The sequence below is a fragment of the Mercenaria mercenaria genome, chromosome 9 (assembly GCF_021730395.1).
Source record: "Mercenaria mercenaria strain notata chromosome 9, MADL_Memer_1, whole genome shotgun sequence".
NCBI lineage: Eukaryota > Metazoa > Mollusca > Bivalvia > Venerida > Veneridae > Mercenaria > Mercenaria mercenaria.
The window spans coordinates 2,860,549-2,875,678 of record NC_069369.1 but is presented as its reverse complement, the minus strand read 5'-3'; the positions used below and the strand labels follow the sequence as shown (position 1 = coordinate 2,875,678).

Below are 15,130 nucleotides of genomic sequence, written 5' to 3'. Positions count from 1 at the left end.
ACTGTCCTCAGATTCTGTTTTTGTTATTTCTAAGTGCAGAAGCACAGAGTACGCATCACTGTCCTCAGATTCTGTGTTTGTTATTTCTAAGCGCAGAAGCACAGAGTACGCATCACTGTCCTCAGATTCTGTTTTTGTTATTTCTAAGCGCAGAAGCACAGAGTACGCATCACTGTCCTCAGATTCTGTTTTTGTTATTTATAAGTGCAGAAGCACAGAGTACGCATCACTGTCCTCAGATTCTGCTTTTGTTATTTCTAAGTGCAGAAGCACAGAGTACGCATCACTGTCCTCAGATTCTGTGTTTGTTATTTCTAAGCGCAGAAGCACCGAGAACGCCACTGTCCTCAGATTCTGTGTTTGTTATTTCTAAGCGCAGAAGCACAGAGTACGCCACTGTCCTCAGATTCTGTGTTTGTTATTTCTAAGCGCAGAAGCACAGAGTATGCCACTGTCCTCAGATTCTGTTTTTGTTATTTCTAAGCACAGAAGCACAGAGTATGCATCACTGTCCTCAGATTCTGTTTTTGTTATTTCTAAGCGCAGAAGCACAGAGTACACCACTGTCTTCAGATACTGCTTTTGTTATTTCTAAGCCCAGAAGCACAGAGTAAGCAACAGTTTCCTCAGATTCTGTTTTTGTTATTTCTAAGCCCAGAAGCAGAGTATGCCACTGTCTTCAGATACTGCTTTTGTTATTTCTAAGCCCAGAAGCACAGAGTAAGCAACAGTGTCCTCAGATTCAGTTTTTGTTATTTCTAAGCCCAGAAGCACAGAGTACGCATCACTGTCCTCAGATTCTGTTTTTGTTATTTCTAAGTGCAGAAGCACAGAGTATGCCACTGTCTTCAGATTCTGTTTTTGTTATTTCTAAGCACAGAAGCACAGAGTATGCCCCACTGTCCTCAGATTCTGTTTTTGTTATTTCTAAGCACAGAAGCACAGAGTATGCATCATTGACCTCAGATTCTGATTTTGTTATTTCTAAGCGCAGAAGCACAGAGTACGCTACTGTCCTCAGATTCTGTTTTTGTTATTTCTAAGCGCAGAAGCACAGAGTATGCCACTGTCCTCAGATTCTGTTTCTGTTATTTCTAAGCGCAGAAGCACAGAGTATGCCACTGTCTTCAGATTCTGTTTTTGTTATTTATTAGCGCAGAAGCAGAGTACGCCACTGTCCTTAGATTCTGTTTTTGTTATTTCTAAGTGCAGAAGCACAGAGTATGCATCACTGTCCTCAGATTCTGTTTTTATTATTTCTAAGCGCTGAAGCACAGAGTACGCATCACTGTCCTCAGATTCATTTTTTTTGTTATTTCTAAGCGCAGAAGCACAGAGTACGCATCACTGTCCTCAGATTCTGTTTTTGTTATTTCTAAGCGCAGAAGCACAGAGTACGCCACTGTCTTCAGATTCTGTATTTGTTATTTCTAAGCCCAGAAGCACAGAGTACGCTACTGTCCTCAGATTCTGTTTTTGTTATTTCTAAGCGCAGAAGCACAGAGTATGCCACTGTCCTCAAATTCTGTTTTTGTTATTTCTAAGCGCAGAAGCACAGAGTATGCCACTGTCTTCAGATTCTGTTTTTGTTATTTCTAAGTGCAGAAGCACAGAGTATGCATCACTGTCCTCAGATTCTGTTTTTGTTATTTCTAAGTGCAGAAGCACAGAGTATGCATCACTGTCCTCAGATTCTGTTTTTGTTATTTCTAAGTGCAGAAGCACAGAGTATGCATCACTGTCCTCAGATTCTGTTTTTGTTATTTCTAAGCGCAGAAGCACAGAGTATGCATCACTGTCCTCAGATTCATTTTTTTGTTATTTCTAAGCGCAGAAGCACCGAGTACGCATCACTGTCCTCAGATTCTGTTTTTGTTATTTCTAAGCGCAGAAGCACAGAGTACGCATCACTGTCCTCAGATTCTGTTTTTGTTATTTCTAAGTGCAGAAGCACAGAGTATGCATCACTGTCCTCAGATTCTGTTTTTGTTATTTCTAAGTGCAGAAGCACAGAGTATGCATCACTGTCCTCAGATTCTGTTTTTGTTATTTCTAAGTGCAGAAGCACAGAGTATGCATCAACCCGCCCGCTTAGCTCAGTAGGTAAGAGCGTTGGTCTACGGATCGCGGGGTCGTGAGTTCGATCCTCGGGCGGGGTGTATGTTCTCCGTGACTATTTGATAAACGACATTGTGTCTGAAATCATTAGTCCTCCACCTCTGATTCATGTGGGGAAGTTGGCAGTTACTTGCGGAGAACAGGTTTGTACTGGTACAGAATCCAGGAAGACTGGTTAGGTTAACTGCCCGCCGTTACATGACTGAAATACTGTTGAAAAACGGCGTTAAACCCAAAACAAACAAACAAACAAACAGAGTATGCATCACTGTCCTCAGATTCATTTTTTTGTTATTTCTAAGCGCAGAAGCACCGAGTACGCATCACTGTCCTCAGATTCTGTTTTTGTTATTTCTAAGCGCAGAAGCACAGAGTACGCCACTGTCTTCAGATTCTGTTTTTGTTATTTCTAAGCCCAGAAGCACAGAGTATGCATCATTGACCTCAGATTCTGTTTTTGTTATTTCTAAGCCCAGAAGCATAGAGTACGCTACTGTCCTCAGATTCTGTTTTTGTTATTTCTAAGTGCAGAAGCACAGAGTACGCTACTGTCCTCAGATTCTGTTTTTGTTATTTCTAAGTGCAGAAGCACAGAGTATGTCACTGTCCTCAGATTCTGTTTTTGTTATTTCTAAGCGCAGAAGCACAGAGTATGCCACTGTCCTCAGATTCTGTTTTTGTTATTTCTAAGCGCAGAAGCACAGAGTACGCCACTGTCTTCAGATTCTGTTTTTGTTATTTCTAAGCACAGAAGCAGAGTATGCCACTATCCTTACATTCTGTTTTTGTTATTTCTTAGTGCAGAAGCACAGAGTATGCCACTGTCCTCAGATTCTGTTTTTGTTTTTCTAAGCACAGAAGCACAGAGTACGCATCACTGTCCTCAGATTCTGTTTTTGTTATTTCTTAGTGCAGAAGCACAGAGTATGCATCACTGTCCTCAGATTCTGTTTTTGTTATTTCTAAGCGCAGAAGCACAGAGTACGCATCACTGTCCTCAGATTCTGTTTTTGTTATTTATAAGTGCAGAAGCACAGAGTATGCATCACTGTCCTCAGATTCTGTTTTTGTTATTTCTTAGTGCAGAAGCACAGAGTATGCCACTGTCCTCAGATTCTGTTTTTGTTTTTCTAAGCACAGAAGCACAGAGTACGCATCACTGTCCTCAGATTCTGTTTTTGTTATTTCTAAGCGCAGAAGCACAGAGTACGCATCACTGTCCTCAGATTCTGTTTTTGTTATTTCTAAGCGCAGAAGCACAGAGTATGCATCATTGACCTCAGATTCTGTTTTTGTTATTTATAAGTGCAGAAGCACAGAGTACGCAACTGTCCTCAGATTCTGTTTTCGTTATTCTAAGCACAGAAGCACAGAGTACGCATCACTGTCCTCAGATTCTGTTTTTGTTATTTATAAGTGCAGAAGCACAGAGTACGCAACTGTCCTCAGATTCTGTTTTCGTTATTTCTAAGCACAGAAGCACAGAGTATGCATCACTGTCCTCAGATTCTGATTTTGTTATTTCTAAGTGCAGAAGCACAGAGTATGCCACTGTCCTCAGATTCTGTTTTTGTTATTTCTAAGCACAGAAGCACAGAGTATGCATCACTGTCCTCAGATTCTGTTTTTGTTATTTCTAAGTGCAGAAGCACAGAGTACGCTACTGTCCTCAGATTCTGTTTTTGTTATTTCTAGGCGCAGAAGCACAGAGTATGCCACTGTACTCAGATTCTGTTTTTGTTATTTCTAGGCACAGAAGCACAGAGTATGCCACTGTCCTCAGATTCTGTTTTTGTTATTTCTAAGCGCAGAAGCACAGAGTACGCCACTGTCTTCAGATTCTGTTTTTGTTATTTCTAAGCGCAGAAGCAGAGTACGCCACTATCCTTAGATTCTGTTTTTGTTATTTCTAAGCGCAGAAGCACAGAGTACGCTACTGTCCTCAGATTCTGTTTTGGTTATTTCTAAGCGCAGAAGCACAGAGTACGCATCACTGTCCTCAGATTCTGTTTTTGTTATTTCTAAGCACAGAAGCACTCAGTACGCATCACTGTCCTCAGATTCATTTTTTTGTTCTCTGCTCCATCAAATTTCAAGAAAATTATTACATTTGCAAGCCACAGTAAAAGCACATATTTTTGTTGTTGTTGAGAATTTTTAAACTCCTACAGACTTTGTGTTATCTTCTTCAACCTAAGTAAAACATTTTTGGGCTTGCTTAAGAAATTTCACTGAAGTTGTCCATGCCTTTGAATGTTCTTGTTCTAAGTTTGCATTTTCAATCTGAAAATAGTACTGCTAAAAAGTTCATTTTACCCATTATATATAAATCTTTCAGGAAATGGAGTTACTGTAGGTCTGAACAAGAGCTGTCAGTTGACACAGCGCTCGACTATTCTCAGTGCTTGATAGTATAATATAAGCTATGAGTAAAACTTTAACATTACAATAAGCATATTCTAAGTCGAAAAGGGGCCATTATTAAATGCAGTCAAAATGCTCGACAGACTTGCCTCCTCCTTTTTACACACTGGGGTCATGATGGTAAACAAGTATGCAAAATATCAAAGCAATATCTCAATGGATTTTGAAAATATTTGGGGTGGTATGCAAACTTTAACATTTGTGTGACACTCACGCTCATGCTTACGCTGACGACGGGGCGAGCAGGATAGCTCCACTATTCTTCGAATAGTCCAGCTAAAAATGACAAAATAAATACAAATCAATTGTGAATTATTCAATTAAAGGTTCTAACCTGTGTGTCTATGTTATCCCTCAGTCACACTTTCCTGCAATAATTTTACTGCAATAAATGATTACAATGCACTGCATTCATAAACCATCCTATATTCAGAAAAAGACCCAGTATTCACATGTTTTTAAATGTGAAAACCAGGCCAGAGAAGTTTTCATAGCATTCTTTAACACATTTCTTTTCAGTCCTGAATTTGTTTACAAAATACACCTTTTTTGGTTGTAAATCTTTCGATTAAAGTACAGTTTGCAATGTTTCCTATTTCAATGTTGTGCACATTTTATAATTTATGATAAATTCTCTGTAATGATTAAAGCACGCCCACATTTCTTCTTTCTTAAATAGCATGATAAAATTTGAAAGAGTATACACTTGGGATAAATTTGGGTAAACACTGGGCAATCTTTACCCACTTCAAACAACTCTCTTCAGAGACAGATCATTTCAGCAAATAAGGAAAATAATCATATCATTGGAACATTGCACTGTAAACAAAGTATTTTCTCCTTTTTGTGAAGCACGTCACTTTGGTTGTCCAAATATACAGCAACAAACAACGTTTCAGTTTTGATTGATATATCTTCAACACTGACTGTGGGTTAGAGAGTTAGGATACCTGCTGTAAACCTGACAGACCTTGATGGAACAAACCCTAAAACTGTCCTCTCTAAAAAAATAAAAAAGAATATAGAGTCATTTGCTCGACTTCCAGCTAGTGCTCTTGCAGTCTAGTTACACCTGCTCATAATGCTTAAATTTCATGGGAATCCAGAATGATTCAGAATCATTTTAAAGATATAATTGAGAGATTTGGAAAAACAGACAAATTGTAAAAAGCTATAAGGAATTGACAGACAATGTTATTATTGTATCATTAAAAACCAACATACTTTACATATAAGTTAGGCAATGAAATGCTAAACTGATACTTCAATTCTAAAATAAACAATTTCTAGGCCCTTTTTAAGTACCCCTTGATTTTGCAATCATCATTGGATTCTTACTTTAAGGACTTATACAGTCACCAATAAAAACAGAAAAAAAGTATCTGTTTCTTTTTTTTTTGTGAAAATTAAGTAATTAGTTTTATCCCTTACGAAAATCTGACTTTCTAAACACAAAACTATAATTATATTTTGAAGATAAAGGAAAAATAAATCTATATATAATGCGTGTTATTAGTGCCAAATTGAAAGTCTGGTTATAAGAAAGCTAGCACATTCAGCATCTGTTATTTGCATTATCTGATTTTTTAAAAATTTATGGGCAACATGTTAAAACTTATCATTCCAACACTCATTGATATTACATGTAACACCAGTTCATGTGAGAAACTGGACAAAAACAAGTTTTTCATAGAGTTACAACAGCAATCCAACCAATAAATACTTCAACTTATTTTAGATGATTTTAGCATGGTCCACTATCAATATTCATGTATCCATTGTTTTTTAGAACACAAGAATTCAGATAAGACAAAATTTTGCTGATAAAAATTGAAAAATAGAACAAAAAAAAAAAATAGATTTAAATAAAATATATAGTTGGTTGCTTGCAAACTAGGGGAAAGTTAATATGTCTGAAAATACAGTATGTTCTGTGAAAATCCACTATAATAGCAACAAGATGGAATGAAGAGGAGAATCCTCCCTGAACTTAGAAACCTTACCTAATTACTATCTTATGTACAATCCATTTGTTTAACGAAAAATATTCCACCTATATCCTTTGAGAATTAAGTCCACTTCATGAGGTCAAACTTAGCATTGGTAATTTATACAGAGAAACGAAAGCACCACAGCGAAATAAAAGCGAAAACATGGCTGAAACATGAAAAGCCACAATGTTTTAATCAAGAAATCTGCAAATCAAGAACAGAATGTTGTAAAAACACCCCAGGAAACATTTATTCAAAACATAAAAAAGTTTTTACATGATAAGCCCTACCTGCTAATTCCACCAGAAACATTTCCAAGAAAAAAGATCTACAGGACTTAACAAATAAATCAGCATGGGATCATTCAGTAATTACCACTGGAGAAAGTATAATTAACTTGTATTTGGCTGATAAGGTATTTCTATCTATTGAACAGGCATATGTTTATTCTCAGGTTCCATAACTTGGCATTGAATCAGGAAATCAACACTTTCAACACAAGAAAAACAATGAAACATAAATCCCAATATCAATGAACTTTCCCCATTAACACCAGAAATATACCAGGAAATGTTTATTCACAGATCTGTCAGCAATTTTTATATTAACTAAGCAACAAAATATTCTTATTATATGAATCTACGAACAGCACAACTACATTATGGGCTATAGATTGCATGAGCAAAAGAAAGAAAAAAAATTGACCTCCCTAAGTGGTTCATTAAATAATAAATACTGCTACTTTGTAATTTTCATTAAATGCAGTTATAATCCTTGAGTGTTTTTTGTTGTTTGAATTATCTAAGTATTGTATGATAGACTAACATTCTCCATAACCAATTAACCACTTTTCCAGAGTTTCAATTAAATTTTTTAAAGTTTACTGTACGAATTTGATTAATGCTTACTTATCATTTTCATGAAAGGTTTGAGGCTAAATTAAAAAAAAAAATTGGAAGGTATGGTACACAAGTTGTATTTTCAATTTACTTCATCACTTTGTGCCATAATGAGTGTTCAACATTTCAGTAGAACATATAGGTATCAAGCGGCCGGCCAAATTTTCTTTTTTATACTGTTAAGTCTTACTAATTGAATTTCAGTCAAAAACAAGGTTTGTCACTGTTCCAATATCATCCGTTTTAAAAACCAAGAATCTGATAACGAGACTCAAAATGCTGCCTTACCAATGGTCAGCTTCAAAAGCAAGCTCAGAATCAACCATTCAGGAACTAGAGATTTGAGACTGGTCATCGAACTAAACTAGATTACCTTGGACTCTGGTCTATATTCCCGGACTTCAGTCTGAAATCTTTGACTATTAGAAATGTTCAAAAGTGCACCCTAGCAATTTATGGCATATAGCATCATCTACCTTGAGTTAGTTCATGGTTTTTCAGTTCTTGTTACTAAGCCCATTAACTTCAATCATCCAGAGCTCTAGAGAACTGAACTGAAGTCACCTCTACTGACTCTGTTTTTGTAATAAAATTTCATTGCAATGATTAGAACTTCAAAAAAACCAGCAGAATAATTTATAGCTCTATAACAAAAATGTTGGCTAGAGTACAAGTCTCTTATCCTTCTAGAGGCTGTATCATCAGGCTCTTGTTTTTCTGTTTATATTCTGCCATCTGCCTTTACCTATAGCAAAATAAACAACAATTCCAATTGGTAAATCACATTTTTTCATTTTGAAAAATATCAGTTCAAATGGAATAACAGAAAGAAGACTCCATACAAGTTCGTTTCCACTTTTATCATAATCTGAATCAGTTTAAAGTGGAGAAATAGGATGAGAAACAGAAGACTGTATGATTATGAACTGGAAAGTATAATTGTGAACAAATCATTTTACCCAGCTGAAATAAACTGTTTGATATTGCCAGAAATTCCAAGGAACATTTAATGCAAAAATTTCAAGGGAATACAAGCATAGGGACTAAACTAAAATTTTCTGTAGTCTTACATGAAGTTCTTGCTGAAATTTATAGTCAATTCCTGATTCTTTCTCACAGTTGTTGCATGTGGTAGGAAATGACTATTCCCTTACTAACTGAGTTGAAAGTGAGTAAATCATTTCATGCCTGTACCTATGGTACTGTAAACAGGTTATTTTTTTGTTAATCTCTATTTTGTGATTCAATCTAAAATATTTAAGAATTCATCTCATACAATCATGTAAATACTGTGAAATCATAAATATTTGTGGGGAACTAATTTTTGTGGATTTCGTGTTTGAGTCAATCCATGAAATTTAATCCCAACAAACAAGTTTTTAAGATCAAAGTTGAAATCCAAGAATACATATCCCCACGAAATTGCCATTTTGACCAAAACCACGAAATTTCATGCCCACGAAATTAAATGATTTTACAGCAATTCTGCAGATGTTCACAATTTTTTGAACATTTACAAGCTAAACACAGAAAATAAAACAGAAAGTAAAATGGCTATGAATATACTAAGTGTAATTAAGGGGAGAATAGAAGTATCCCAGGAGGCTGTAAAAGCGAGAAAGGAACTCCCAGTTAATCTCCATACTAAAAAGATAGAGAAATTACATGATTAAACAGAATAACTCTTGTTTGTTTAACAAGTAATATCCTGTTTGTTATTGTTCAATTTGTCTTTCATGCTCTCCTGTTTGAAAGTATAAACAGAAAATCCCATCCAAAGAGCAACAGATGCAAAGACAGAATAACACAATGATGCTTCAAAACAATGAAGATGTATTGCACATGACATAGTGAGAAATATTGCAGGGGTAATTGACAACAAATGAGGTAAATAATTATGTATACATAAGTAACAGAGAAATCACTGCTGGTAACTTCAGTATCATGAGCTAACAAAATTAGGGCTGTCATCGATAGAAACGATATCGATGTATCAACGATATTTTTTTGTCGATCGATAATCGATTCCCATTTTCAAAAATCGATAATTTACAGAGAGAAAAAAACTACCCAAATAAACACTCAGACCCTAAAAAACAACTAAAGTTCAAAAAGTTGTAAATTTGGATAAATGCAAAAAAGGAGTGAAGGCAAAATAAAAATGAAAGAGGTTATTAATTTTTATGTATTTCTTTTATTTCATAAATACAAATACAACACAATCAAACAGAAATATGGAAAGTAGGCAATAAAACTTAAAATAGCATTTACAGGAAGGTATATTGTATGCATATGAACAAATAGGTCGTTAATCTAACTTAATAATCAATATATCGATGTATCGTTGATATTTGTCTTCTGATATATCGGTATCGTCGATACGCCTAAGACCCAATCAATGACAGCCCTAAACAAAATGCTCTTGCCCCCAGAAGATGTAACTCGCAAATGCATTTTTTGTGCATACACAGGTAGATAAAAAGATGGATACATTGTGTTTGCACAAGCAGCAGAAGTGTCTTTTCTCTCCAGAGCATAATTTTGATCATTAATTTACACATGTTTAATAATTTCAACATGGAAAGACACAACTATAAAATTCCTTTATTCCATGTTTGCTTTTATGCTTATGCTTGAACATCAAAATTTCTTCTTCCTTTACCTATTAAAGACAAGTTAATTCAACCAACATCTTTTATATGTTGAAACATTATGTCAACATCAAACTGTTAGTACACTAATGTAATAACATGGCATCATATTTTACCCCCATGACATCAAGCATGTACTTAAAATCATATATACCTTTCGCAGTATATACAAACAAGCACAAATCTTTAAATACAGTCGACAGTGATCTAAAATTTAAAGAAACTGGCATCATTCATCACTAGAGTTACATGTCTTGTCAATCACATATCAGATATATTATAAGGTAATCCACGAGTAGCCCTTTTCACAGTATGTGAAAGAGTCTGTTTTAATCCTCTACAGTAAAGTGTCATCAGAAACCTAATCAATACAAAACACTGGTACTAATCCCCAATGATAACGTGATTCCCGCCGAAACGCGAGGACGAGTCTAACTCATGATAACTGATGAAATAACCATTCATAATGCTTGCACATTACTTGACAAGCAAATATTAGTATTTCTTTCATTTCAAATATCCACTAAGTATATGGCAACATAGCTCAGTAGGCTAAAATGCAGACAATAATTGGGTGTAAGCAGATCGTTTTGTGGGTTCAAATCCTCACAAGGGTTGTTTTTTTTCATATTTTTTTTTGTTTTCCCTATTCGTTTTCATTTTTGCTTCCGTATTTTTGTTTCTTTCTTTGATGGTTTGTTGTCGAGCACGCTTGCGGTGAGATCGATATAGTCGCCACTTTCGGTGTATGTGCGTGCGTGCGTCCGTCCGATTTTGTCCGGACCATAACTTTGACATGCATGGAGCAATCTTGTTTATATTTCGCATTAATGTTTAACTCAATGAGAAGGCGTGTCATGCACAAACCCCATGTTCCTATGTCAAAGGTCAAATTGAAGTTTGTCCGGAGCATTTCTCCTTCATGGATGGTAGGATTTTGATGTAACTTGGCATGAATGTTCACCATTATAAGACGGAGTGTCATGCATAAGATTTATTTATTTATTTATTTTGTTGGGTTTAACGTCGCACCGACACAATTTTAGGTCATCTGGCGACTTTCCAGCTTTAATGGTGGAGGAAGACCCCAGGTGCCCCTCCGTGCACTATTTCATCACGAGCGGGCACCTGGGTAGTCATGCATAAGAAGCAGGTCCCTAGGTCCAAGGTCAAGGTCACACTTAGAGGTCAAAGATGCTGTTAGGCTCGACATTCTGCTCGTGGGCATACTTGTATTTGTATATATGTCTTTATATAACACACTAGTATGTTCATTATTTGCATGGCTAAGTGCATGCATTTAATCAATATCATCTTTGTTATGTAATAAACTATTCTGATCTGCCATATCGCCTTTAGATACCTCTCTGTTGTGTTGTCACGGAGCTCATGAAGGAATCTTGATTTTTATGCAATTTAAGTGAAATAAAAATTAAAAGAAAAATTAAATGTCGATGCCGAGTTTCGAACCCACATGGCAAAAGATCTGTTGAACTTGGACTGTATGCTTTACCACTGAGCTAATTCGTAATTGGTATAAAACCTGGAAATATTTAGATTGTAACATGTTAGGAAAATGTTGAATTCCCTATGTTCCATTATAATCTATTTATAGTCATGTTTGTAAATATCAAGTTATCGTTGGGGCATAGTAGAGAGCCTCAAGCTTTTTCTCCAAGTTATTTAGGTTCTAAAAGCTTCCTTACATAAAGAATGACATTCACAGAACATTTATAGTCCTAAACACATGAAGTGCTGACAATACTGTTTTTTATGAGGACTAAGACGAGCAGAAAGTCCCAATTATTTCACTTGAGGGAGTTCAGAGACTGATGACAAAACAGAATTGTGTTCTATGAGAAAAGCTGACTGTAGTAGATCATCCATCTTTCTGAAAGTCATCTTTTTTTCTGTCTACCAGAAGAAATTTAAGAATCAAAAAGGAATATTGTTTTGTATCTTCTTTGCTGGAAGAATGAGAACAATAAATTAAGACTGATCCACTATGTCAGCTATTCATTTACGAAAACACATTTGAACTCGTAATAAACACAAATCCCACAGGGGTCCATAACGGAGCAAGGGTCCTTTTTGATGTTGTCCGAAAGTGTCAGTATATGCCTCGGATGTAAGATATTTCAGTATTTGAGAGCTGCAGACCAAGACATTTCAGAAATATTTTCAAAATGAATTTCGTGTAATAAATGTTGATTCTACGGGAGCATGAAAGGGCCATCAGACGCTAATACATTTTATCATGTTACAGCTGCGGAAAGGATATGGGTTGAACAACTAACACAGGTTAGATTGAATTTAATCCATTCAGGATTAAAAGAGATAGAGTACAAAAACCCAAAACCTTAACATGTCAGAATATCTAAATAAACAAGAGGACCATGATGGTCCTGAATTGCTCACCTCTTCCCACATGACCCAGTTTTGAGTATGACGTCGTTTTTTTCTATTATTTGACATAGTGACCTAGTTTTTGAGCTCATGTGACCCAGTTTTGAACTTGACCTAGATATTATCAAGATAAGAATTCTGACCAATTTTCAAGAAGATCCATTGAAAAATATGGTCTCTAGAGAGGTCACAAGGTTTTTCTATTATTTGACCTATTGACCTAGTTTTTTAAGGCACGTGACCCAGTTTCAAACGTGACCCTGTTTTGAATTTTACCTAGATATCATCAAGGTGAACATTCTCACTAATTTTCATGAAGATCTCATGAAAAAAATGGCCTCTAGAGAGGTCACAAGGTTATTGTATTTTTATACCTACTGGCCTAGTTTTGACCACAAGTGACCCAGTTTCAAAATTGACCTAGATATCATCAAGGTGAAAATTCAGATCAATTTTCATGAAGATCCATTGAAAAATATGGCCTCTAGAGAGGTCAAAAGATTTTAATAATTTTAGACCTACTGACCTAGTTTTTGACCGCAGTTGACCCAGTTTCAAACATGACCTAGATATCATCAAGATGAACATTCAGACCAACTTTCATACAGATCCCGTGAAAAGTATGGCCTCTAGAGAGGTCAAAAGGTTTTTTTATTATTTGACCTACTGATCTAGTTTTTTAAGGCACGTGACCCAGTTTCAAACTTAACCTAGATATCATCAAGGTGAACATTCTGACCAATTTTTATGGAGATCCATTCATAAGTATGGCCTCTAGAGAGGTCACAAGGTTTTTCTATTTTTAGACCTACTGACCTAGTTTTTGACCGCACATGACCCTGTTTCAAACTTGATCTAGATATCATCAAGATGAACATTCAGACCAACTTTCATACAGATCCCATGAAAAATATGGCCTTTAGAGAGGTCACAAGGTTTTTCTATTATTTGACCTACTGACCTAGTTTTTGATGGCACGTGACCCACTTTCGAACCTGACCTAGATATCATCAAGGTGAACATTCTGACCAATTTTCATGAAGATCTCATGAAATATATGGCCTCTAGAGAGGTCACAAGGTTTTTCTATTTTTAGACCTACTGACCTAGTTTCTGACCGCACGTGACCCACTTTCGAACTTGACCTAGATATCATCAAGATGAACATTCAGACCAACTTTCATACAGATTCCATGAAAAATGTGGCCTTTAGAGAGGTCACAAGGTTCTTCTATTATTTGACCTACTGACCTAGTTTTTGAAGGCACGTGATCCAGTTTCGAACTTGACCTAGATATCATCAAGGTGAACATTCTGACCAATTTTCATGAAGATCTCATGAAATATATGGCCTCTAGAGAGGTCACAAGGTTTTTCTATTTTTAAACCTACTGACCTAGTTTTTGACCGCACGTAACCCAGTTTCGAACTTGACCTAGATATCATCAAGATGAACGTTCTGACCAATTTTCATGAAGATCTTGTGAAATATATGGCCTCTAGAGAGGTCACAAGGTTTTTCTATTTTTAGACCTACTGACCTAGTTTTTGTGGCACGTGACCCAGTTTCGAACTTGACCTAGATATCATCAAGGTGAACATTCTGACCAATTTTCATGAAGATCTTGTGAAATATATGGCCTCTAGAGAGGTCACAAGGATTTTATATTTTTAGACCTACTGACCTAGTTTTTGAAGGCACGTGACCAAGTTTCAAACTTGACCTAGATATTATCAAGATGAACATTCTGACAAATTTTCATAAAGATCCCATGAAAAATGTGACCTCTAGAGTGGTCACAAGCAAAAGTTTACGGACGCACACAAGCACGGACGGACGGACGGACACCGCGCGATCACAAAAGCTCACCTTGTCACTTTGTGACAGGTGAGCTAAAAAGGGGGCATAATTCATGAAATATTAATAAAATCATTGCAGGATCCCACTTTGATTGACGTCCGACTGACAAAGGGGTGGGGGTAGGGCAAACCATAAGTTCCCTCTGGTGAAAGGTCTGTTACCTTAAACATGCAAGTGCATTAATCAACAGTTAATGAGCAGGTAATGAGAATCAGAAACACACCTCACTTATCTTAACTCACATAATGTGTACTGGTGATAACTCAATCAGTAAGCAATGCTGATAAAATTTCCATTTGAAATTTTGAACCTTTTTTTTCATTTTTCAACAGTGCTATATCTTGTTTAACAAGCATTTTGTACATTTTTTTGTCCCACTTATTTTTTCAGGGTTAGGGTTAGGGTTAGGGTTAGGGGCAGTGTGACATTCTTGTTCATTAAATTTTGCTCCTCTGTCCATCCAAATTTTATGTTATACATATCTCAGAAAATAGATGACACAGAGCCATCTAACACTACAGGATTGTTATTCTGCATGTGAAGTTGTGCACTTGGCATTCTGTTTGGGGTTTCACTCAGCAAGACCAGAGTTATGGCCCTTGACTTAGTTAAAAATATTTGCATAAAGGGCCTAAAAGTTTGTGTTACATGGATCTTAAGAAATATTTGTTCCTTAAAGGAATGTTGTTCAGCTTGTGAAGTTGTGCCACCAGGCTTTTATTTGGGATTAATACCCATTTTCCTTTTCGGGGCCTATATATTAGAAATTCTTCTTGGAAT

The 15,130-nt window shown here is 36.1% G+C and overlaps 1 protein-coding gene across 6 annotated transcripts in view; it reads right to left on the bottom strand.

The window, feature by feature from the left end:
• The window catches only part of LOC123546371 (leucine zipper putative tumor suppressor 2 homolog), an 83,981-nt gene that overhangs the window by 56,865 nt on the left and 11,986 nt on the right, over window positions 1-15,130 (bottom strand). The window contains exon 1 of one of the 6 annotated variants that reach the window (XM_045332585.2): window positions 6,824-6,843. The exons of 3 other annotated variants lie outside the window; for them this stretch is intronic. The gene's annotated coding sequence lies outside the window, so the exon portion shown is untranslated. Of the gene's footprint in view, window positions 1-4,876; window positions 5,050-6,545; window positions 6,703-6,823; window positions 6,844-15,130 lie in introns of those variants that run through there. 2 more of the 6 variants (XM_045332579.2, XM_045332581.2) reach the window with 2 other exon arrangements.